Consider the following 25764-nt stretch of genomic DNA (forward strand, 5'->3'; position numbering starts at 1 on the left):
GTCATTATTTACTTGAGAGAAGAGGCCAACACCCACCTCTCTACAACCTCCTTTCAGGTAGCTGCAGAGGGCAATGAGGTCCCCCTTCAGCCTCCTCTTCTCCAGACTAAACACCCCCAGTTCCCTCAGCACTCCTAGTATAACTTGTTCTCTAGACCCTTCACCAGCTTGGTAGCTCTCCTCTGGACACACTCCAGCACCTCAATGTCCTTCTTATACTGAGGGGCCCAGAACTGAGCACAGTACTCGAGGTGTGACCTCACCAGTGCTGAGTACAGGGGCACAATCACTTCCCTACTCCTGTTGGCCACACTATTCCTGATACAGGCCAGGATGCTCTTGGTCTTCTTGGCCATCTGGGCACACTGCTGGCTCATGTTAATCTGGCTGTCAACCAGCACCCCAGGTCCTCTTTTGCTGGGAGCTCTCCAGCCACTCTGCCCCAGGCCTGTAGCGTCACCTGGAGTCATGACTGAAATGCAGAACCCAGCATTTGGCCTTATTGAACCTCATACAATTGGACTTGGCTCATCTATCCAACCTGTCCAGGTCCATCTGTAGGGCCTTCCTACCCTCCAGCAGATCAACACTTCCATCCAATTTGGTGTCGTCTGCAAACTTACTGAGGGTGCACTCAATCCCCTCATCGTGCTCTCTGTCTTTATCTTCCAGCTCAGGAGGCTGAACACCTGAGGGGAACTGGTTTGACTATTAAAGATGGAGGCAAAGAAGGCATGAAGTATCTCAGCCTTTTCTTCATCCTTGGTTGCAATGTTCTCCCCCACATCCAGTAAGGGATGAAATTGTCCCCGGCTTTTTTTAATTGTTGATATATTTACAAAAGCTTTCTTTGTTGTCCCTCATGTCAGTGCCTAAGTTGAGCTCCAGTTGGGCTTTGGCCTTCCTAATTTTCTCTTGGAATGACCTCACAAGATCTCTGCACTCATCTTAAGTTGCCTGTCCCTTTTTCCAGAGGTGGTAGACGCTCCTTTTTTTCCTAAGTCCCAGCAAAAGTTCCTGTTCAACCAGGCCAGTTCAACCAGTATGAAAAGTAACAGAGCTTTTACTCTGTGAGTGGCAGGCTTGTTGGCTGTCAGACAACAAACAGACATGATAAACTTTTTTTTTAACAAAAAAGTTCTGAAAACATTAATTAAATGAATGCTTTATCTTGGCTTTGAATTGTTCAATGAAACTGTCAGTTTCATAAAAAATCCTATTTTCAGTAATAATTGTAGGAATGAGTTGTCATCTAAATGGGGGAAGCTGTGGCTGCTAGGATAAGGCTGATCCCTTCCAGTCAAGTCACAGATGCCTTCAAGACAGTAGGAGATATTTTTACCATAGGCTATCTGAGAAGGTAGAGCTTTAGCTTTAGGACAGTCTACTGATCTGCCTTCACTAGTTTGGCCAGTGTGGCCAGGTTAAAATAGAATCATAGAATCATATAATGTGTTGGGTTGGAAAGGACCTCTATAGGTCATCTAGTCCAAACCCCCTACAATCATATAATCATAGAATCTGGTCTAACCCCCCTAGAATCATAGAATCATTAAGGTTGGAAGGGACCTTAAAGATCATCAAGTTCCAACCCTCCTGCCATGAGTAGGGAACCCTACCACAAGCAGGGGACCCTACCACTAGACCAGATTGCACAAAACCTTGTCCAGCGTGGTCTTAAAAACCTCCAGGGATGGGGCATCAACAACCTCCTGGGCAACTGGGCAACCCATTCCAGTTCCTCACCACCCTTATAGTGAAGAATTTCTTTCTAATATCTAACCTAAATCTCCCCTCTCTCAGTTTAAAACCATTACCCCTTGTCCTATCACTGCCCTCTCTGATGAAAAGCCCCTCCCTAGCTTTCCTGTAGGCCCCTTTCAGATATTAGAAGGTCTCTATAAGGTCCCCCAGGAGTCTTTTCTTCTTCAGGCTGAACAATCCCAACTCCCTCAGCCTGCCTTCGTAAGAGAGGTGCTCCAGCCCTCTGATCATTTTTGTTGCCCTCCTCTGCACACGCTCCAAAAGATCCACATCCTTCTTGTGTTAGAGGTTCTAGAGCTTGACACAGTATTCTAGGTGAGGTCTCACCAGGGCAGAGTAGAGGGGCAGAGTCACCTTTCTCAACCTGCTGGCCACACTTCTTTTGATGCAGCCCAGGATGGAATTGGCCTTCTGGGCTGCAACTGCACATTGGTGGCTCAAGTCCAGCTTTTGATCCACTAGTACCCCCAGGTCTTTTTCCACAGGGCTGCTCTCTAGCATGTTTTCCCCCAGCCTGTATTCATATCTCTGGTTGCCACATGCTCTTGATCCATCGCTTTTACACACCTAAGAAGAAAATCTCCCTTATACCTCACATTCCAGGGAATACTGGGTGAGCATGTAAGAGCAGTCCTGCCCCTCCACATCACAGTCCATAAACAGAGAGAGAGGTCAGCACACAAGTCCTGAGCAAGATCATGTTATTATCTCATAGTCATTCATAAGCTGCACTAGAGCCAAACATACGAACTGCTCCTGCAACCACAGATACTTTGCCCAGTCTTATAAAGGACTCACTTCCATTTCCAAAAGCTCCAAGACTGAGGTTCTCAGCCTGCCTAACTCCTGCTATGCATATGTTAACAACTATTTTTTCCTATCTGTGTATTCCAAGCAGAAGCTAAGAATGCAAAGGTTATTTGCTTCCAAAACCCTCTCTACATGGACAGGCCTACGACGTCTCTGATGATGAATAACACCATGCTGGCATGCAAATGTGCCACATGTAACCAAGGAAACAGGATCTGTACTAATACCATACACTTCTCAGAGCATTTGCTGGAGGCAGAATAGCATCTCTGGTATCTGTACGCTGTCACTCACCTCTGAGAATGCAATGTAAAAATAATTACACATGTCTAATGAGGAATAGGAAAGAAATGTGTTGTGTGTAAATATAGCCAGACAGTCCTCTCAATGGATGAACTGATTTGATTAGGAAAGCTGATGGAGCAGAATAACAGGGCTGATTTGGTTTTGATTCACGGTGGAGAACAGAGCAGAGACATGGGGAATATATCATTGCTCAGGCCATCTATGTGCAGATTTGTTGTTAGCATATATCTGGCTGTGTGGATGGGTTTAATATGCTGTGGGCTGGATCATGGAGCCGTAGCACACTTGAAAATTTAGAGCAAGCTTAAGGCATGTGTGGGCATCAGCATTATCTTAATCAAACAAACAAACCCAAACAAACAAAAAAAACAAACAACACAGAAACTTGAAATCTTGAGACAGCCTGAAAAGGTGAGAGGCTGATGCGAGGAATTGTGACTTAACTAGGAGAAAGCCTGAGGCTGCCCTGGTGTGTTAAGTCATCAAAAGTATACCCAGACAAGGACTTGCTGAAGGGATTAACTGGGACATGAACCAGGGAGTACAGTCTGTAAAAGAACTCAACGAGGGATGTGATTTTAGCCTGTTTTTGAATGATGTTCATGGGTGCTTTGGATGCTGTTCCTTGTGTCTTCCACCATGTCCATCCCACCCCCAGGCCACACTTAGCAGTCTTCTTTGAGCTTAACCATTTCTAGAAAAGTAGTTTCAACCACTTGGCAGGAGAGCTCTGAAGACATAGGGCCAACATGCAGTTCTAGGGTAGCAATGGGACTGTGGAGAGGCAGAGCCAGCAAGCATAAAGGAGGGAGAGGAGGCGAGCTATATGATGGTGTCTTGCAGACTCCTGGAGGCAGAATCCTGGAGTCTTTCCAGGATGTGCATTTTTTAAAAAAATGATAAATTAGTATAAACAATCAGACACCCAGGATCCCCTTTTCTTCTCTCAATCCCTGACATTTGTCTCCTGTGTCTCTGGGCTCTTCATTAAGTTCTTTAGGTTTAGAGCCCAGGGCTCCACTGTGCTCATACTAAACCCAAATGGTCTAAAATCTTTTAGACGGAAGAAAACATTCTGCCACTTAATAGACTGTAATGTAAAGAATCTGAATCTATTTCTACGAACAGGACACAAATAAATGAACAAAGATGTCACAATATCATTGATAATTAATGGAAATATTTTAGCAAGTGAATTGCAAAAAAGTTTGGGCATTCTATACATTTTGAAGGAGAACTGCAAAATCTCGATATCCACCCAAAGGTTCTGGAAATTTACCTAAAGCATCTCAGAATGCTGATGTAGGAAAGGTCAAGAAAAATATCTTTCTATGGTTTCCAGAATTTCCTGACATCCTTTAGACCAGCAGTACCCAAACAATACCTGTGGTATTTTGGTAATTCCACTTTTGCTCCCACAGATTCCAAGAAGTGCCAACACATGAGAAAATGTAAAATTAAACACTATTCCTAACCTCAAAAAAAGTTTCATATTTAGCTCGTTTGTGCCTCAGGGAGAAGCTCAAGTTACATTATATTTTCCATTAAATGTGTTGTTCAGCTGTGCTTACGATTCCTTCAGGACATTTCTAATGCACTTTGAACCAGCTGAATCTCTGGCATTGGTATTTTGTACTATTTGTATAAACACATTGTATTTTCTCAATTCATTTTCTAAAAAGGATGTTACACAGAACAAAGCTACCTTTCTCATGTAGGTGGTGACTTACACTTGCTCGTGGCCATCAAGTCTTATCCATATCTCAAGCCTACCAACTGCAAAGATCTGGATGACTCAAAAGTCAGGTAAAAGCAAATTTTTTATATAAAAATACTTGGCATGTCTATCACACTTTCTTTCAAGTATGTTCAAATCACTTTAATGAAGTTAGGCCTCAGATTTACATTTGGGAAGAGTAAAACACAAGTAGGTGATTTGCAAAGAACATACAAAAGTTTGTATGGTAATTTAGAAGAGAACCTATTTTCTTTTATTAGAATTGAACTATAGAGCTGCTTCAGGACTTGGTTGAAGTAAGTGACATACAACTTTTCCTCATGTATTAAGAACATTATATTAGAGGGAAGGAAGGAAGGAAGGAAGGAAGGAAGGAAGGAAGGAAGGAAGGAAGGAAGGAAGGAAGGAAGGAAGGAAGGAAGGAAGGAAGGAAGGAAGGAAGGAAGGAAGGAAGGAAGGAAGGAAGGAAGGAAGGAAGGAAGGAAGGAAGGAAGGAAGGAAGGAAGGAAGGAAGGAAGGAAGGAAGGAAGGAAGGAAGGAAGGAAGGAAGGAAGGAAGGAAGGAAGGAAGGAAGGAAGGAAGGAAGGAAGAAAGAATTTTTATCTTGTGGAAGTGAAAAAGCAATTCAGTCTGGAAATAATTTAAGCTTTGGTGACACAACATATGTTTCAAACTCAATTTAGAACCAGTAATTTTCATACTGGTAAAGAAGATACTAAGGAAGATATTAAAGTGTGCAATTAATGTTACAACATTACATTAACACATAAATAATTTCTCTGGCAGGTCATACAATTCACATGCATATTTTATTAGACTGTACAAAATAATTTTCTATGTGACCCTCATCTTCCTGCATGCTTTGAAGTTTGAAAGCCAGCAGTATAGCCTATAAGTTTAAAGAAATTTAGAAAGAATTGTGAAGTTAAAAGGTACTTTTGATGTTTGTTCCTTCTCTTCTATCACAAGGGCATTCAATACAGAAGTAGAAAACATTAATGCATAAGAAATTTCCATGGCAATCATGCTCATTTAACTCTTTCTAATCACTTCATATAAAAGGCTGGAGAGAGCTATTCTTTCAGAAGGGGTGTGAAGATGGTGCTAGAAATTTCCTGGGTTATTACCCACAAATTCTTCTCTTATTGTCCTTGCTAGGAGTTACCCCTTGAGTTGAGAACATGCACCTTCACTGTCAAGTAACCCAGCAGGGCTTCACTTCTCTTGCAGCCAGATTCAGAGAATATCCTTTTGCCCTAGAGGCACTACTAGTATCTCTGACCACACAAAAAATCATCAGATTGCCAGAGAACCTCCACTCCTTTGCCCAAACAGCCTCCTTATCCCTAACATCCAAACATCTGCATGTACAAACATGCTGGGCTGCAATGAGATACATCTATATGGCATAAGTTGTGGTGGGCAGTCAGATTTTTGTTTCTCTCTTTCAAAGTAGGTTGACCATTGAAATCTGGCTGATACATGGGGCCAGGCTGGCTGCACCTTCCCTTTGTCTCACTCATTCCCACCATTCTTCAAGTCTTGTAGAAGCTGAGTTAATTTTCTGGCATATAACTGAGGGAAAAGTGTAATTAAGCAGTAAATGAACACCAGTGCTGCTGAAGTTCACAGGAATTTTCCAAAGGACAGACATTAATTTTATGACTAGTAATTCCATATCCATTCAGAATATTTCTTACCAGTAGCACCAGTAGGTGAAAATATACCATGCAGTAAATGCCTTGGTGCAAATGTTTCATTTTTAAGTGTGGCAATGCCAAAGCTTTGTAGCTGACTATACACTTGACTCTTTTACTGGTTTTTCTTGGAAGCATCCTAAGTTTTGAGCTGAGAAGGCAACTGCAACTAGTGAAGAAAAATGTTTCAAGGGGGAATTTCAGAGAGCAAAAAGATAGAAAAATGAATTTAAAATGCCTCAGCAAAGATTAAAAACCCAACTCTACCCTGTCTCCTGAGCACAAATGTTTCAAGGAGTCCCACCCACCTTATACAATTAAGTGCAATTGTCCGTTAAAACTGCAGAATCAGCACTTAAAAGGGTCGTGGGCTATTCCTCTCTACACTGAACTCTATCTAGTACTTAAAGACAGCAAGAAACAACACCCATAGGCACTTGAAATAATCCCTATATGTACGTAATGTGAAATATCATGGGACTGTGAAAAGCACATTTAAAACTATTACTCATAATAATAATTTCATAAAGCAGATTCCTCAGAACTATTGATTTAAATTCCTGCTAAACTTTTAAATAAAATTACCTGGCCACCAAAGATGAGGTTTCAAGTCTCCCAGATGGTGCAACAGCCTCAGCTTGCCAGCTGCATTGTAATAACCAAAAAAGTTAACATCTCTGACTTTATAATTATTTGAATTTTAATGAACAAGATGAATTAAATCTTTCAGCTTAGCTGCTTACACTGTGAACCAGCCTGAGTTCCTGCAAGATAAGAAATAGATTGTGCTTATTCAACAGCTTTTCTGTGTGGAGACAGAGGGAGGAAAAGAAGCCAGGTTTCTGTGGAATTTAAACTCATTATTAAAAAAAAATAATTATAACAGTAATTGCGAATATGAGTTGTAGAATTAATTAGTGAAATTGAGAACAGCTCCAAGATGAGAACATAGGTCTTTCACCATGTCCAGGGACAGTGTGCTTTGTTAAATGGTGACCTGTCCGGATGTCCCAACACATGCATATGTATATATATATCAGAGTATAATTCCCTTGTAATCACGCTGGTCCAAAAATGCAGTTGAAAGCACATGAAAGAACACATAATTTATGCCAGCTTTCATTCTTTTTTCCTTGTTGCGGAAGCTTTTACCACCCTCACTTGTATCTACATTTCACACAAAAAATATTGAACACCTTTGAAGTGTTTCCATTTCCCTCAGAATGAAAGGGATGGAGGTATGTATGTTGGTGACATTTGCCAATAACACTATCAAACTAAATAGGAGATAAATAGGTGGTGAGGCTGGGTCATTTCCAGGCTATAAATTCTTTGTCAGTGTGGCAGAATTTCTAGGCAAAAGTATCACATCTTCTGCAAACAACAAAACAGAGAAGAATATGAATTTCTATTAATCCATTTCCCTTTATTTTAATTCTGCGTTCTGCAATTACAACACACACAGGTGTATCATATACATATATACATACATACATGCAAACACGTGCAAAGACTAACTCTCTTCATCCACATGAATACTGTTCAGCATAGAAATTTACAACTCTAAGTAGGGGATTAGCAGCTGCTTAGGGATTTAACCTCATTTCTATGCAAAAATTCCAATCAGAGCTTAAATAAGGAGTTATTGATGAACTAGATACATTTGCAGATGTTTCTATCCAATACTGTTCTTATCTTCCTGCATCTTGCTTTTTCATGTTAAACACCAAGAGCAATGTTTTAAACAATAGGAAACAACAGTCTCTACAACCATGTGTCTTCAGACCATGCACATTGCAATTTTTTGAGTGAGGATTAGTATCTTTTTAAATTGCCTTTTTCCTATCACATATTTTCCTCCCTGCAATATTTTTAGTGTGCTAAACACTGCAAAATGTCCTCAATCCCCAGAGTTATAAGAGTCTTGGAAGGGTAAAAGAGCCTCTCTGTCACATACCTTTAAGTTTGAATATTTTGATTTCCTGTGTAATTTCAATTTTGCTGTGAATCAGAACCATCTACAGTAAACAGAAAGCGGAACTGGAGTTTGCTGATGTTATGGTCTGCCAGGAACAGGAGCTGTTATTGCAAGTCTGAAGAATTTTATACCTCTCTGATAGCTTGTATACCATCTGAGTCTTATTAAACTGCTGGTGTCTGACCTGGAGCCTGAACCCCTGTATGTGGGGAACAGTAATGCTAATAACAAAATAGGCTTTAGTCAATCACAGCTTCAAAAAGAAATAATATCAATCTTGAATGACTTCTTGGAAAGGATTTTACTATCAGCATTGATTAACAAAATAAATAATGTGCCAGCAAACCAACTGTGGTCTGCTACATTTTTTTGTTCCAGCCTCGGTTTTGGCTGCCCCACCAGTCTTTGAGTTTCTTCATCTCAAAATGTGTGCCACAGCCTGATGCCAAGAGTAACATTCCCATTCATCTCACCATGTGAAATAAAGTAGGAGGTCAGTACTTGAGCTACCTGGCAGAACTGACATGGTATATACAGTGAAATTATCAAAAGTGTGCAGATCAATGTACAGGAGAAAATAGAGCTGCTAAATATGGCAAAACTACAGACACAGAATCATTCCTTCCCTTACTGCAGAAAATGTTCAGCCACTCCTTAGTTAAGGTGACACTAAAACCATAATTTACACTCTGATTAATGTCAGTCTAGTATTCTGATCGGCCCCAAAAGACGCAGGATCATATAAACAGCAACAGAGAAGACTCAGGGGATTTCCTAGCCCCTATCTCTTTTTCAAAGCTGGATCTACAATACTTAAGCTGTTTCAGATAGAACAGTTGTCTAGTATTTAAAAGATCTAATGCAAGAAAGAATATCTTTGTAAAGCTAAAGAAGATCAATCAAATAGCTTCTGACTAACAGGTCATTATATAATCAACTTGATTTAAAATCTTGACATTTGTCTATCATAGTTTTGCCTCTTTTTGTTCACAAACTACTTGCTATTTGGTCCTTGGAGGTTTCCATAATTCATATTCCAGTTGCTCCTGAAGATGACAGGCAGCAATTTTTCTGAGTCATTATTAATAATGATAGATAACATGTAAATTCTGATTTTTCAAGCTTATTGGAGTTTTGGGCGTGGATATCAATAAAGTCATAAACCAGCTTGAATGAGACTTCACTGAGATCAAAAGAGGAGTGGTCACTAATGTTGTCAGAAGATGTGCATGTGCTTGGGGTGGGTGTGTGTGCGTGCAGGCAAACAGAGAAAAATATCCTGCCTACAGGCACACGCACATGGGTGACTGTTGTTTGGCTGACACTAAGAACGTAGTGGATTTCTATAGCTGCCGTGTGACTGTGATACTCCTTATCCTCAAGAAACAGTCACCAGTTCATTTAAAATCAGCAAGGGAACTGGACTGTAGGGGCATGGTTTTGGGGTTCTGTGGTTCCACCTGCTGTGGTGCCCCAAGTCATGAACACTGGGGACCTGCTGGCAGTGGGAACCCACAGATCATTTCAGGCAGCGTTTGTGTAATCTCCCATCTGTATCTTCAGACAGTCTCTCTCTGCCCTGCGTACAGAAAGAGCAAGGAGAAAAGACTATGCATAAAAGCCAGCAGGGCTGAAATAATTTTGACCCTGGAGCAGTAGGCTCCCAGCACGTCAGTGTTATAAATGGCCAGTTACAATGTTGTTAGACTTTCAAATGGAACAAAAAAAATCTTTTTGGTCTGACAATTTTCATGCCCTTGAGCACTTTATTTTTTAATGATTGTGTTTGAAAGTAAAGACTTCCAATGTGTTCTCACCTGTAGTTTAATTGCTGCTATCATGAAGCCACAGCAAAATAATAACACAGACTTGATTTTTAATCATTGCTCAGTTTTGCCTTTCTGTGCAATGAAGATATAAAGTATTTTGTAGTCCTGACAGTCTATGGAGATGTGATAAATCTCTTGCACACTTTCTAAATACATTGAGTTTGGTCTATGATCCCAAATTTTATTGTTATAGACTCTCCTGCTGCAAAACCCCCTTGCATCAGAAAAGCAAGCTGTGGTTCTGCCTCCTGCATTCCCAGCATCAGCAGGAGGGGATTAAGCTGCCCTCCCGGGCTCCGGATCTGTGGTCAGCAGCAGCCGGGGCTGCCGGTGGGAGGTGGCAGAGGCAACAGGAGGGGTGCCAGGTGCCCTCCCGGGGGGCTCAGCTGCCTCCCCTGGCTGGGACATCAAGGGCTCAGGAGCAGGCGAAGACGAGGTGGCACCCTGTGGGGAGAGGGAGGAAGGAGGGAGCCAGTGGGCAGACTGGGTGGGGAGAGGCAGCAAAGGAGCATGCTGGAGAACCCGGTAATTTTGTTAAATCTGAGCACCATTTTAAGCCGTAATACATTCCTGATCATAAGCAGTGAAAGCGCAGGCGTGCTGGTGACAGGGGTGAGAGGAAAGCAAAACACTCACGCAGGCAGCTTTCTGTTAGATAATAAGCATCCTGTAACCACAACTAAACTGACAATCTGAGCTCAGAATTCAGCTACTGTGCTACAACTTTGGAGCTTTTCCCTTCCTCTCCAGACCAAATCAATATTTTTGTCAGTAAAAGAAGCAGATTGGAGTCAGATGCATGACAGGATTATCTCACTGAGAAAGAGGGTGCAATTTTTACATTGTTCTTTGCAACCACAGTTCATTTTCTCCATGCATTGCTGCAATCTGACTATCTGAATGTCTCAGGAGACAACACATAAGCCATTGGGTAGTCAAAGTTTTAGATACAGAACATTTCATTTTCAATGCAAATTTTCAATTTAAAGGTATAGGAATAAACTTTGTGGCCCAGAAAGTGGGTAGCAGGTACTCAGTGAATCCTGACAGGCAGATTTACTAACATTTTCAAAGTGGCTGACTTTCAAAGTGGCTTCTGACTACTCCTTCCCAAACACCTACATGCAATTACAAAAAAATCCTAAACCATCATCTTCTACCAGAAGCTTTCACAGCTCTACTTTTGTACTTCATTGAGGAAGCGTGTTTTAAAAACCTAGCCTGGTAAGAGCAGTATAATCCTGATTTACACGCTATTTTTTCTCTTTAGTATCGTTTTTTCAAACATGATCCTTTTTGAAATGTTGCTTCCTGTGCCAGTTTTCCCTCCTAGCACAGACAGAATGCCCTGCAGTGTTTAGGTGGAGGCTGCACGGAGCCGCCTGATACAACCTTCTGCCATTTGTGGGCGTTTGCTGGATTATGCGACCACCCACAGAACGGTGAGATGCTTTTGAACAAGAAAAAGCACCTCTCCCTGCTACATACCTTTGCATTTGGATTTCCTGTGTAATTACAATTTAGCTGTGAATCAAAACCATCATCAGGATACAGAAAGCAGACCTGGGTTTTTTGATCTGTTATGTGGTGCCAGGATTGGGAGTTCTTGTTGCATGCCTGAAAAGAGCTGTAGTCCTGCAACTGCACATACGAATCTGGTTAAATTGCCTGCTACCAAGCGGAGAACCAAAGCTGATTTTCATGCAAAGCCTCCAAGAATAACCATAAGACAGTCTTTTTGGCCGCAAGTGTAGAGGCTGGGTTGTGGTACTCAGTGGTGAGGCTGTCACTAGGGCCTTTAAATAAACACCTTTTCTACATTACTCAGTAACTAAACAGTTCCTGTGAAATTCACTTTAGCTATAGCTCAGCAGGAAAGCACTTAGCCCAGGAGCCTTAATTTGTCACTGTTAGCCAAAAAACACCTCAGTCATTTAGTGCTTTAGCATGTTGTATGTGAGACACCCTGCCTCCATCCCGGAGCTTCATTATTTATTAAACCAGGAGTGGAACTAAGCTCCCCCTGACTTGCTTCCCTGCTTCCCCCCTTAGCTGGGGGCATCTTCCCTTCCAGTTCCTGCTGCTCAAAAAACATGGTAAAAACATCCTTTAGACCCTATCGTTTGGATCTAATTAATTCCTATAGTACTGTCCCCTTGGGAAGCAAGTTATTTGCTACCTGTCCCTTTCGCAGTTGCAGCAAGGTGATCTCCCAGTGCTGCAGACCCCAACAACCTGTGTGAGAAAGCTGGAAATTATGTATGCTTATTTCTCCCTTCTTCTGCAATACATGCTGCTTTTCAGATTCCTCTTTTCTTCCAGAAGCATAATCCAGCTAGAAACCAGTTTCCCACAACACTTCCCAATGCCAGGGGACTGATGCCAATTCACCAGTTCCTAGTAAATAACTTCCTCCTGACAGCTTGCCAGACATGTTTCCCTCTAAAACCTCCAGCCACCCAGATGTACAAATTTCACATGGGGAGGTCTTGATGGGCTTGGAAGGAAAGAGATAAAGATGAAAGGTTCCCTATTTTGCAGGTATCTGGCCCTTTCCTTCATGAAAAGGTGTGTCTGCAGGGAACCCAGCAGGAGACCTTATATCCAAAACATGTCATCACCTCTCTTCCATTCCATTCTGGGCAAGTCACTCCATATCTCTATCTTAAGAGGATTATTACCCTTTCTCGCCCCAAATTCACAGTAGTTTTGCATTACAGCTCTGATGCTGCAATACTGGAGCAACTTTTCATTGAAGCTCCACCAGATTAAAACACAAATAAGTGTGAAAATATTAATCTGGGCATATTTTACCTAGGATTAATAGAAAGGTAATAAGCAACAAGGATCCACCACTAAGCTGCATATATAGTCATTTTTCTCTGGTGTTCTGGAGTGTATCCAGGACTGATATGAAATCCAGATGAATCAGTTTCTCTTCTAGCTGCAAGGTAGCTGGATGTTGATGAACAATTAACCTGGGCCTCTCTGCACAAAGGTTTGCCAATAAATCATGTTACGATACAGACTGAAGGACAAAATTATTATTTTTTTTTTTTTAACTGGGAATAATTACTGAATCCATATGGCCACAATGAAGTACTGTGAAGGAACAGGAAAAACTTTGGGTTTAGTTTTGGTTTTTGTTTTTGTTTTTTTGTTTTGGTTTTTGTATACAATAACTTCTGCATCAATATGACTAGATAATAACACCTGAAAATCTATTACTGGCGTAACATGCACTCTCACAGTAGCATTTCTTTGTCCTGTGTTCCTCAGTTGGAAATAAAAAACAGAGTCTTGTATGAATTACCAAAACCAACTATTTTATCAGTTTCACAGATGTTAGAACACACAAGGTGCACTTAGCACCACCAAAGAATGCCACCATATAAATTTATATCAAAGTTACAGCATTTCTCCCATTTTGTTTAGAATCAGAAATTATACTATATGACATCCAAGTGCAAAGTTGCAGAGATTGAAGATGCCCAGGATGGAAGACAGAAATGTGACTGTCTGTATGAGATGTGTGTTTCAGGGTTTCTCTCACTTTTCAGAAGAGATTGCTATATCCTATATGCAGATGACATCTGGTGCTAGTTGACCGACAGTTTGGTGAGAGTTGTAATATATGTGATATGTGTTTTAGGCAAACCAAAACAGTCTAGCTGTCTAACTACCACTGAATTATTAGCATAGGTTAAGAAGATGCATGAAGTACATTGTGGGAGATCATTATGGACAGACACACAGAGATCAATATGATCAGGTGAATGCAGTTTATTTTACGCGCCAACCTTTCTTAGATACCCCCTTGCTATGTACATGCTCCCCAACCACTCTTGTCATTGGTCAGTTGTCATAAAGCCCTGCCACGACCTAAACAGTGATTGGTTCCTAGCCTTATAGCATGCGAATGCACAGTCTTGATCCTCCGCCCCCTTCCTGCTTTGGCACATCTGGGAGAGAGCTGCTTACTTTGCTGCTCACTTTCTCAGTTGGTATCCTTGGAAACGTAAAGATGTTTCCAGTAAAGGCTGGATTGCTCACATGTCCATTGCTCGCTAAAAAGCCCTCTACAGTACATGTGTTAAAGACTCTTGGAAGTGTACACTTGACCAAATGAACTCTAAAGAAGAGTAGAATTTGTATGTTTTCTCTGGTGCTGAAAACTGGTTTACCTCTAGCTCTGGAGGAACCTGTGAGGATGAAGGCACTTTTTCTTTGGCATAAAGAAAAAACTGCATCCTCCAATATGGATTAAAATTTAAAATCTGGTCTTGAAAATTAAATAAAATATGGAAATGGGTGTGGCTTTGGCCCAAAGCTGGTTTTTGGACATAAATTGCAGTCTTGAGATAGTGGTGATCTGTAAGAACAGGGAATGTCTGAAATTAATTTTCCCTCCAAATTGTTCACCTGGAAACTCTGTGTTTATGAAATCATGTCTCAATAGTGTGATGAGTTTGAAACAGAACTGCAAGGTTTTGAGATACTTTATAACTTTTTTTCCCCCCTTTTTTCTCTTTCTATATGTGTCTGTGCTTGAAAAAAATGTACATTTCTTGGGAAAAAAGTGTGTGGTTATAGGTGTTCCACAAATCAGACCCACCAGAATTGCTATATATCAAGTGAACCCTCTGCTTTTCTGTACTATATCATAACCCTCATTCACTACCCCTTACTGGATAGACAATATCACATTTCCAAATATTGCATAGAAGTTCCTGTTAACAGACAAATCTACAGTTGTTTGCTTCAGGATTGCATATCAGATCATAATGAGTCTTTTGGAAGATAGTAGGTGCCTTTTAAAACATGTAAATTGTATAGATGAATATTGCATCTGATAAACTGGGGGTTTTTATCCTGCTCTGGAAGCAAATTCACTTCCAAATGCTTTCATGTGTGAAAGGTTTATTGTTTTTATTTGACATTTCCTTTCTTATTGGTTATTTGGAAAAAATCACAACTGTAGGGGACAGAGCCATCAAAATGCACTAAAAACATGTAGGAGTCCAAATGGAACCTACAGTGAAAGCTGAGACCATGTGCTTGGCTCAGGCAGTGGTGCCTCTGCACTGCAGAGGCCTCTCAGCAGAAAAATTGTGGAGCAATGCCAAGGCACAGAAGGCAAGTTACAGATGATTTCAGCTTTCTCTATGAACCCACTTCCGTTATCATCAGAATTAAACCAAAAAAGATTATTTTGGTTGGCTTGTCTGTCCTCCCATTGTAGGACCATCACCCAGTTCTTGTTTTGTCCTTTACATTAGAACAAGGGGAATCAGATAATCCCAAATTCTATTTTAATAAAGTAATATTTTTTTCAGATGCTAGAAAGATTTGGATGTTGTGTTTGTATAAACTCAGCACTGGCAGGCTTTATTCCTCCTAGGTGAGATATTTCTGGCCTGAAATGGGCACACTTTGTTCAGATGTTGTCTTAAGGTCACATCTGTCTCTCTGTCAGTGTCCACATCAAGTTTTCAATCTCTTTTCTTGGCAATTGCATAAGAGGAACATAAATGCTACTGAATCAGACCTGAGACCTACCTAACCCGAAGTCCTACTTCTGATGCTGCCAGTACAAGACACTTCAAATAAAGATTAAAAAATGGGAGTTTTGCAAAATAGCTTATCTCTCATTTAAGGTCCATAGAAAACAATCTTTGGACACAAGACATACGACTTCCCAGGCTCAGCTGAGTTCAGTGGTTGATGAAAGCACTTCAATGTGATGCTCGTAAGATTTATTATTTCAGTCTGCTACACTTGTGAATTTCTTTTTATTCTTGTTAATGTTTTTCTTTTTAGTATTTTTCTGCTTTCTTACCATCAGCTACACCCATCAGCACATATTTCCATAGGTTATTTGTTAGTGCAAAATATTTCCTTTAAAATTTTTGTTTCCTATATTTTTACTTTATTCAGTATCTCTGCTCTTGTAGTTTTAGCACTAAATAAAAATTCTCTGGTCATTTGTTTTAGAGTATCTTTACATAGAATTACACTATTGTTACAGCCTGATTGCTACTAAACTATTTCCATGTTTTGGTGAGTTTTTTCTGCAGGACTATTTGTTTATGTGGGACCTCCTATGTTCCTAATAACTCTCTTTCTCTACATAAAAAAAATCCTTTCATCTTCTCTCTACCTTTTGATTTCTATTCTAATCAGAAATTAATACAACTTGCCACAGGAAGGCCTTTTTCAAAACACAAAATCTTTTAACAATCTCTTACTGCAGACTCAAAAAATTCTTTGCAGAAATGAGGCTGCAATGAATTTAGAGCTCAGATGTATGCAAAATAAATAAAAATACCCTTTTCAGTCAGTGCAATCTTGCTGTTGGCCATATGGAACTGTCTGTCACAGTACTGCCAATTTAGTTATGTTGTGAGTTTCTCAAAGTCTTCCATAATCCTACCAAATTAAGCAATTCTGTGTTATTTGAGAATTGTCTCAAGTTTCCATTTTCTTTTCCAAATTATTGAAAAATGGTTTTAACCAAGACAACCTCATTAGAGGCAAAATGCACAGGTAATTGACTGTTCATATTGTTGAAAATGGACCATATTTTCCATCTTTCTCACTTAGCCAGTTCCTAAGATACAAAAGAACTATGTTTCTCATTTTATGATTAATTTTATTTTCCTAGCAATTTATGAGTGTTCTTATCAATAGACTCTGCAAGTTCACATGAAATAACATTCACCAGTTCTCTTTATGTCACTCAAGGAGCTGCAGCACGGAATTGCACACAGAAATCACAACTGACCTTGCCACACTTACGCTGAAAATTTATAATTTTACATCTTGTCAGTGTTTTAAAAGTAGGTGCTCTGATTTATTTGGTAATTACAGCTGCAATAAATCTGATGACTTCACCAACCATTTTGTGGTTGGTGAAACTAACACAAGTGCACATTCTTCTATGCACCTAGGAAGGAACAATCCCACATGCCAGTGCAGAATAGGGACTGGAAAGCAGCTTTTGCAAAAAAAGGATCTGGATGTCCTGGTAGATATCAGATTGAACACTAAACACCAAGTGCCCTTGCAGCAAAGACTAAACCATGTGTTGAGCTGTAATAGAAGAATTTGAGACAGCAGGTCAAGGGAAGCGATCGTAGAGCAGTGTTCAACACTGATGAGACCACATCTGAAATACTATGTCCAGTTTTGGGCTTCCCAGTACATGAAAAACATTGACAAACTGGACTAAATCTAGTGGATGGCCAACCCAGATAGCCAGAGGGCTACAGTTCAGGGTGCAAGAGGAGAGCCTGAGTCACCCGACACTACAGGACACCAAGGGAACAGGCAGGTTCTTTTAAGGATCGTTGGTAGAATCAGAACTAGCCACAGGGTTGTATTATACTTAGAGCAGTATTATTATTATATAAAGATTGCTCTAATTTCAGAACTGTGCCCTGAACTGAAGGGTTGGACCAGAAGTCCCTTCCAACTGAGAATATTCCATGATTCTCCAGTTCCAAGTAGATTTCTAATTTAATGCATTTTAATTTCAGTGCTTTGGTAGCTGTAGCAATTCCTCATCCTCGTTCATGGGATCAACGTGTTTTACATACTGAAGAAAATGGTGGTTCCCACACATATTTTTTTTGCTGATAAGGAAGGCAGCAAGAATTTTTTGGATGCTTTGATAAAAGTTCACAGACTTCCTGTCTTTTATAAAAAAATTATTTCCTGTTGCTTGTTTTCTCTTGTTCAACTTGTTTGCATCTTTCTTATCATCCAGAGCATAACACTGTCTTTCACCACTTAGGCAACTTTCTATGAACTGCTGTTCCACCTTCTGAAGCCACCTGAATAATCAGCACTGTGATTTAATCATGGAAGGCATCAGCTTTTTTCCTCTTGCTTTCCTCTCTGTTTAGCAATAAATATATCTTCTGCTACTCTGATATATTCCACTTAGATCACTTAAAGCCTATTCAGGAAACGTACATTTACCTACTTTTCATTATAGATGGGGTGGTGTGAGAAGAAGAAAAGGTCTTGACTCTTTGTAAGCACTGCTCAGTAATAACTAAAACATCCCATATTATCAACACTGTTTACAGCACAAATCCAAAACACAGCCCTATACTAGCTACTATGGAGAAAATTAACTCTATCCCAGCCAAAACCAGCACATCCCCTGGGCTACTTTTCAAAGCCAGTCTGACACCTACGTAGCACATGTTCAGGGTTTTTTAGTTAGGTTTTGGTTTTGTGCAGGAATATACACAACCTGGAGCAAGTATCTACTCCCAGTACAATGCTAAAAAATGTCATAAATTCTGTTCCGATTTTCATGTTGTATTTTTTTGTTGGTTTTGTTGTGTTTTTTTTTCCTTTGACATTACCACCCCTTCTCTCTCTAGGACTGAGATTTTAAGAATATATTCTCTCTCCTTGAACAGCTGTACCTTAAGAATCTTCTCTTCACTTGTCTCTCTCTCATATCACATTGATTCTTCAGTGAGATTCATGAGTCATTCCTAAATCCTTTTGCTGTCTACAATCAGAAGTAACAATGTCACCTTGATCCTGGTACAATCCATTCTAGCCCAAAACAGTTCCTCACATTGCATCTCCCTGCTACATCTCTGATGCTACATCTCTGTAGCCAAGAGAAACAAACCCTTGTTTCCCATTGAAAAGGTTGACTCTCTTCTACCAATTACCAGGACAACACACTGGAAAGAAATGAGCAAGAACAGGTAGTTGCATCATCTCCTTGCATTAGATGATGTCTGTCCTTGAATTGCTTCTCCCTCCATTTTTCTTCATTCTGGAAGTTGAATCATATCATAATTTTCTCAGAGCTTCCAGAAGATCCAGGCTATAGTGTTTGCCGTGGTACCCAGTGCTGGGGGATATGTGACATGTATGAATTGTTATAGCTTGTTTACTGTGGACTGAACCTTTGGATGAAAGGAAATTAATCTCCATGCAGCAGAAAGAGCCACTGCTTTTGGTCTCAGATAACTTACAGAACAGATATAAATAAATCAATTTCTTAAACTCTTAAGGAGATTTTACTTTCATTGTTTTTCTTTTGCCTTCTTCTCATTATGTGTAATTATAATCTGGCTGATTTGACGATTTCTTTTTCAAATCTGAATAGCGGTATCAGTTGGTCTGGTGAAAGACACTGGATCTGTCTGTGAAACCTACATGGGTATAACGATACAGCTGTATCCATGCAGCTGAAAAACATAACATTCATAAATAGCTGGAGACAGCCCAAGATTACAAAATTCACATTAAAAATTGAATTGGTCCTAAAGGTGGGGGGTTTCATACAGTATTTATGACTGGTATGTTTGGGGGAAAGGGTTTCTCATACAGAGGGCTTATCAAGATTAGCACTTGCATGTTTCATTTTTTTCTTCAGAGTAATGTCTGTCAGCAAACAATTAATCATCATAGATTTGTTTGGAAAAATTAGCCTTTCATTTTCCTTCAAAGACAGGTTATTTAGATTGTCTCAGACAGGAATATGCTAACTGCAACTGCTCAACAAATAAGATTGCAAGTACCTTAACAGAAGACATTATTGAAATTGTTCCTCTCTGCTTCAGATAACTTTGTTTCATCCCAAACTGGCAGCATTTTAGTAATAGTTTTCAATTATGAACCACAAGTTGCATTCCTTAAACACTTTTTTACCATTCTCTTTATATGCAGTCCTTGGTTTCCAAGAAAATGCATACCACTTAAGAAACAAAGTCCTGTTTAAATACACAAAATGGACAAAAATGAATGTTCACTTCATTAGCTTAGCTTTACTGCTTAGCAGAAGAACACAGAGGGGTTTTGCAATAAAATACTTTCATTTCTTCTCTAGACTTCATCTCATATTTGGCATCACATTAGTGCTTTTTAAAAGAAGTAATATTATGATCAAAATGTCTTCTCACTGGAGAAAAATGTTTTCTCAGAAAAATCCTGAAGAGGATAAGAAAGGTCATTTACTGGGTGTAGATATCCATAAGAGATTAAAACATCTTCTTCTGTTTTGTTTTGTTGGTGCATTGATAGTAGGTTTTGGGGAAAAACCACACATTTTCCACAAAGTGTGTGCTTTAGTTCACCAAGTGCAGAGTGGTAATGCTGAAACCCCATGTTAGTCCTGACTGATGGTGTTTGAATACAGGAAGAGACGTCATCTGTCAAAGTCAAATCTATCATGCCTTTTACTATATTTTATTGCTGGCTCTTATTCAACAAATAATCCAAAACATGCACAAAGCAAAGCTGGGAGGCAGCATCATGAAATACGACCCATTTTCAAGAAATGTTTTAGAATACCGTTTTCAGTTATCCCATGTCAATGACTGACTGCTTGTTACTGCCTATGTGACTAATGATAAGCATGATGAGTTGACACAAAATTTCACACTACTTAACAGCTTGCATTGCTTGTTTTGTCACTCAGAAATATCCCTGCTTATTGTACCACTCACACAATAATTTGTTTGCAGCACATAATAGTAGACTTAAAAGCAGACATTCCAGACAACTATTCTTTTTAGAGATAAGTCAAGGTTATTTCACTTGAACCAAAATAAAGGATTTCCTTGCTCAGAAATGATATATATGTGACCTGATCTAGAGTATACCAAGTCAGACAGCTGAATGATGCAAAGCAGACAATGGAGTCTACACATGCATTTGTATAGAAAAAGCTACACTCACACAAAAATAATGAAAGGCAAAATGTTTAAGATCAAGATCACCATTAATTTGCTGCACTCTTCCGCCCCATTAATGTAACAGAAACTGTCCTTCACTCAGTTCTCCAAGTAAGCAAATGGCACAAAATGCACTTGACTCCAGTGTATATCTATATAGTTATTATACTCATATATTACCTCCAATACTTTCATATTTATCGCAATTGATACTTAAATGCTGTTTAAGTATTAATAAAAATGTCATATGCAAGATCTAGGTGGTAATTATTTTAGCTGGAGCTGGTAAAAACAACTATGGTATAGGAACCTTTTGGGACACTGTACTTCAAGAAAAATGTAGACAAATAAGTGACATCCAGGAGAATATGAATTAGAGATTTAGAAAGTATTACTTTTGTGGGATGATTAAAAGAATTTTGCCTTATTAGTCTAATAGAGGACTACAAGAAGCATAAGAACAGTCTTCCAGGAGGACAACTGCTCTCTCAGTGCAGAAGGGGCAGGACCAGAACAAATCAGTTTATTTTGCTGTAAAAAAGATAAAAGTCAGGGGAAATGGAAAACTTTCTAAATGACAAAAGCAGGCACCAAGAGAAAAAACAGGATGGTTCCTTAGGGGAAAATTTGAAAAAACAAGTTACTCAGTGATGAATCAAAAATACTTTGACATTATCCAGCAGGTTGGAGTAGGTTATCTCAGTCAACAGTGTTAAAGCTAACATTGTGTGTTTAAGTGTGGCCAGTGAGGAGAGAAAAGTTGAAAGCACAAGCACTAAGGCCACCAGTGCACTCATTGGAGGTGTCCAGAAGGACCATCAGTGTCAGCCCAGGTCAGATAAACAAGATAGGAGTGGCTGTGTCTGGCCGGATCTGAAGCCTGCTCTCCACCATGTGCTACCACCAGACACAGCTGTGACACCTGGAGAGATGTGTAAGAGCCAGAAGACCTGTCCATGTCCTCAGAGCACAGACAGACTTAGTTTTCCCTGCCCAGCCTCCTGGGAACCCCCACCCACAGCCTAGGACCTCATTTCAGCCCCCCAGGGCCATCAGTCCCTGCCCCAGTGATGCTGCAGCAGGGCTTGTCTCCATCTCTCCACAGCCCTGCCCTGCCCAGCTATGAGCCCCACTGAGCTTCCCATCTGTGGGAGCCCCCAGTCCACAAAGCACCCTGACACAAGTATGCAATGGTGGCACTTCCCCAGACCACTTCTTCAGTTTCCAAGTATTTGGTGTCTCAAAGGTTTTTTCTGAGCAGTCCTGGAGTCATAGAGCTGGGAACAAAGAACAGAGGTTGTACTTGGAGAGGATACCTTTGGGAGGCAGCAGCTAAATATTTTTAAGTTATGATTGATTACAGATGTTAATAATGTGCTCCTTAGCCTACCCAAGAAAAAAGGATCAAAGACCAATTCCTGAAACAGAACTAGGAAGAAGAATCAGATCTTAAGAGCTATGGGTGATTACTCCTTGGAAAAATGAGCTTATTTTATAGAAAGGCTTTATAACAAAGAATTCTCCATTTCTTGGTGTATGAAAATCAAAAAGGAAAGCCTTTCTATAAAATAAGCTCATGTAGACAAAGATACTTACTGAAGGCCTAAATGGGTGAAATTCTTCATTTGAATTATACAAAGTTTCAAAATATTAATTTGTTTGGCCCTAATTTTTGCATTTCTCAATAGGCAGCAATCCATAGATAATACTTTTCAATTCCTTTATTTGTCCTTCAACTGCAAAAAACTCTTGATCAAATATAAAGACATGCTAGAAAAAGCTACCAAAGGAACAAAACAATATTAAATCTACCTGTTAAACATGTTTCTATACCAGAATTGCAACTAGTTTTCAAAAGCAAATTTCTTAAATTTTTGGCTCACACCAAACAACCAACTTTTTAGTTCAGGAAAAAGTTATAACAAGTTGTTCCATATATAATTTGTAATTCTGAACCCCCTTGATTGGCATCTGTGTAGAAAATAAATCTCTACAGATATATCAGGCAGACATATGTGATACTGTCTTCCACACTGGCAGTGTAAGACAGTCCAGATGGAGGGCGGGAGGCTCTTTAGTTTTCTGACTGAGCAACCTTTCTCTCCCTTTGATATAGCTTGTCATACTGTGAGGAATGCAGTGGCAGCCTTTCCTGAAATAAGTCACTAGAAGACATCCAGGGTCAGCAGAAAAAGCTTAGCCACATATTCCACTCACTAGATGAAAGAATCTCTACAGGCAGCTGAGAAAAACTGGTAGCTCACAAGTTTAGTTTACCTTCTCATGGTTATTTGACTACCAAGTGTACAGGACAGTGTGGGTTGTTAGCAAAATGAATAGGGTGGGAATCCCGGGCAGGATCAGACAGCTCGTAACAGACCCCTCCACAGTATCAACAGTGTTATTATCTCCCCTGATCTTGACTCAGAGAGTGTGCACAGACACTTCTCTACCACAACCCAGCTGTAGGACTCCAAACTTTCCAACGTGTCCAGTTGAACAGAGGCGTGATAATAATCATTAGCATCATTTACTGGTAATTTTTCCTAAGTAGGAGATACACTGTAGAACCATGAAGGCTTTTTGTTTATCTTGAAAATATATGAAAAATAAATAAATAGAATACACTTAAAATGAAGAGCAAACAATATGTTTTCTGCAGGCTACTTACACAGACTGAACATAGAACAGCAGTGATCCCAAGAAGCAAAGTGTCTTAATTCAGTGCACAAAAAGCATTGTTATATGAGTGATCAGGCTGAGAAAAAAATGTAGGATTCTTATTAAATTCTGGCATCTTTATCTTACATTCCATTCTGAATAAAATGTCAATGTTAATTTACATTAATATTGTTTAATTGCAATCTAATCCATGTGTGTCCAACAAGTGAATTAATATTCTGGCTCTGCTGTGAGTAGATGCCAAAGGTTAAATACCTTTGAAGATACAGTAGAAAAGTAGGAATATATAAAGTATCTGCATTTCCAAGGTGTCTTTTTGGTAAAGTGCACACACACACTGTTGATCTTAATATTTTCACAAAAGAAACGGGCTCATTAGTCCATTGTCCTGGTTTAAGCCAGGATTAAGCCAATTTTCCTCTTACTGATTTTTTTTTATTCAGTAAGCTTTTTTTAACTAGCAGCAAGTTTTCCAGCTAGTGAACTCCTTGAAATATTTCCAAAAACTGCTGAAAACTTTACCCAGATTCTTGGTTGTCTTTTTTTCCCCAGGTTAATCTCATCCTGAATACTTATTGTACATTGAACAAAAGAAGAGAGAAGAGACAAAGAAAATGAAAGTATTTGTCACAGAATCATAGAATACTTGGTGTTGGAAGGGATCTTAAGTATCACCTAGTTCCAACTCCCCTGCCATAGGCAGAGATACCTTCCACTAGACCAGGTTGCTCCCATCCAACCTGCCTTTAACACTTCCAGGGAGGGGGCATTTGAAAGTTAAGGCTTTAATTTCATTAATTTCATAGCAATTCTTCTAAAATATAAAACAAGTTATAGATATAAGGGGATCATGGCAATCTGGTAATGTCATTACTTTTAAAAATGTTCAGAACAGTGATGCAATCCTAAACAAAATGTGTATGTTTGGTGTATGAATGAAGACCACTTCTGAAGATCCAAATATAGCTCTTAATTTCTGATTTTTGCCATTATTTTTTCAGTCTTGAGGAACCCCTGGCAATCTTTCTCTTGTTTAAGCTTTAATAAGTGCTAGCCATGCAGTTATTTTTACTCCCCATTGGGATTTTTCTTACCAATATTTTAATGTAAATTTTGTAGTCCAACATGACTTTTTTTCCTATGGAGATTTTACTGAAAAAGAGCATAAAGCACCAGAGCTCTAGCTTTGCACACCACAGCCCATCTTCCATCCATCCCCTCCCCCCATCCACAAAGAGAGGTATAAACAGATGTTGAAATTACCCAGACACAAAGCTGGTGGATTCTATGTGCTGTGACAATTCTTAACACCGTTATACCATTTAGTCTGGGGAGTCCCATGGCTGTGCTTGAGAGATGTGGGTGAACATGTCTTAATATTAAGAGATCACCCATGAAGGAAGAGGAAATAAACTAAATAGTTCCAATTTCTAGCCAAGGGTTAACGCCTTTACTGGTGTAAGTCAATCAGTTGTTCCTTTACAAAATTAAGACAGCTAAATGAATTGCAGACTTCTTAAAAGTGATGTTCATTGTGAGTTGATAAATAAGTTTACAAACAAATTTTTAGCTACGAAATTTGTTTGCTGTCAGAGTTGCTCTTGCACAACAGTACAATTCCCAGTGGGTACCTCATACATATATTAAAATCCTTGGCAATTTTGGAATTCAGAATTATTTATGTCAATTTTGTTTTGGGTGGCAACAAAATACAACTTCACTCAGCAAGAAAACATTTCCTGCCGCTATCTCTTAAAGACTGCCTGCAGTGTTTAACTATCAACTGCTAGCATCACACAGACTGGAAGGTGACCAATGGAATGTGTGAGGAGAGATTAGAATGAATTTCTGACGTGTGTTTTCATTTCATAAACTCTAGTCTCTGCAGCCGCAAGTTTGTCATTTATTGTGTGTTTTTTTCAAAGGCAGTTTTGTCTTATCTGATGTTGAAACTCTTCTGTGAAGCTTTGAACACTAAGGCATAAGAAAGAGAAATCAGTTGGAAATTTGTTCATGTCTACCTCTGTGCTTGACATTTCTCCACTGATAAGGTGCAGCTAAATATTGACTTTCTAGTTAAGTTTGGATTAGCTGTCTGGTCCGTGAGCATTGATTGCAAACCATTAGCTTTTCCCCATTTACAGCCCCCAGTGCTTAAACACAAAAATAAGAGACAGAAAGAGAAAAAAAGAAAGACAGAAAACATTAAATGGAATGGAAAGAGAAAATGTGTAGTTGGCTGTAACGG

The 25764-nt window shown here is 39.6% G+C and overlaps 1 long non-coding RNA gene across 1 annotated transcript in view; it reads right to left on the reverse strand.

Moving 5' to 3' along the window:
- Positions 1–6900: 6900 nt before the first annotated feature.
- The window catches only part of LOC127381213 (uncharacterized), a 55534-nt gene continuing 36670 nt past the window's right edge, over positions 6901–25764 (reverse strand). The window contains exon 4 of the long non-coding RNA XR_007888674.1: positions 6901–6960. This is a non-coding gene — a long non-coding RNA (uncharacterized LOC127381213). The remainder of the gene's footprint in view (positions 6961–25764) is intronic.

This window comes from Apus apus, chromosome 2, assembly GCF_020740795.1.
Source record: "Apus apus isolate bApuApu2 chromosome 2, bApuApu2.pri.cur, whole genome shotgun sequence".
NCBI classification, from domain to species: Eukaryota; Metazoa; Chordata; class Aves; order Apodiformes; family Apodidae; genus Apus; species Apus apus.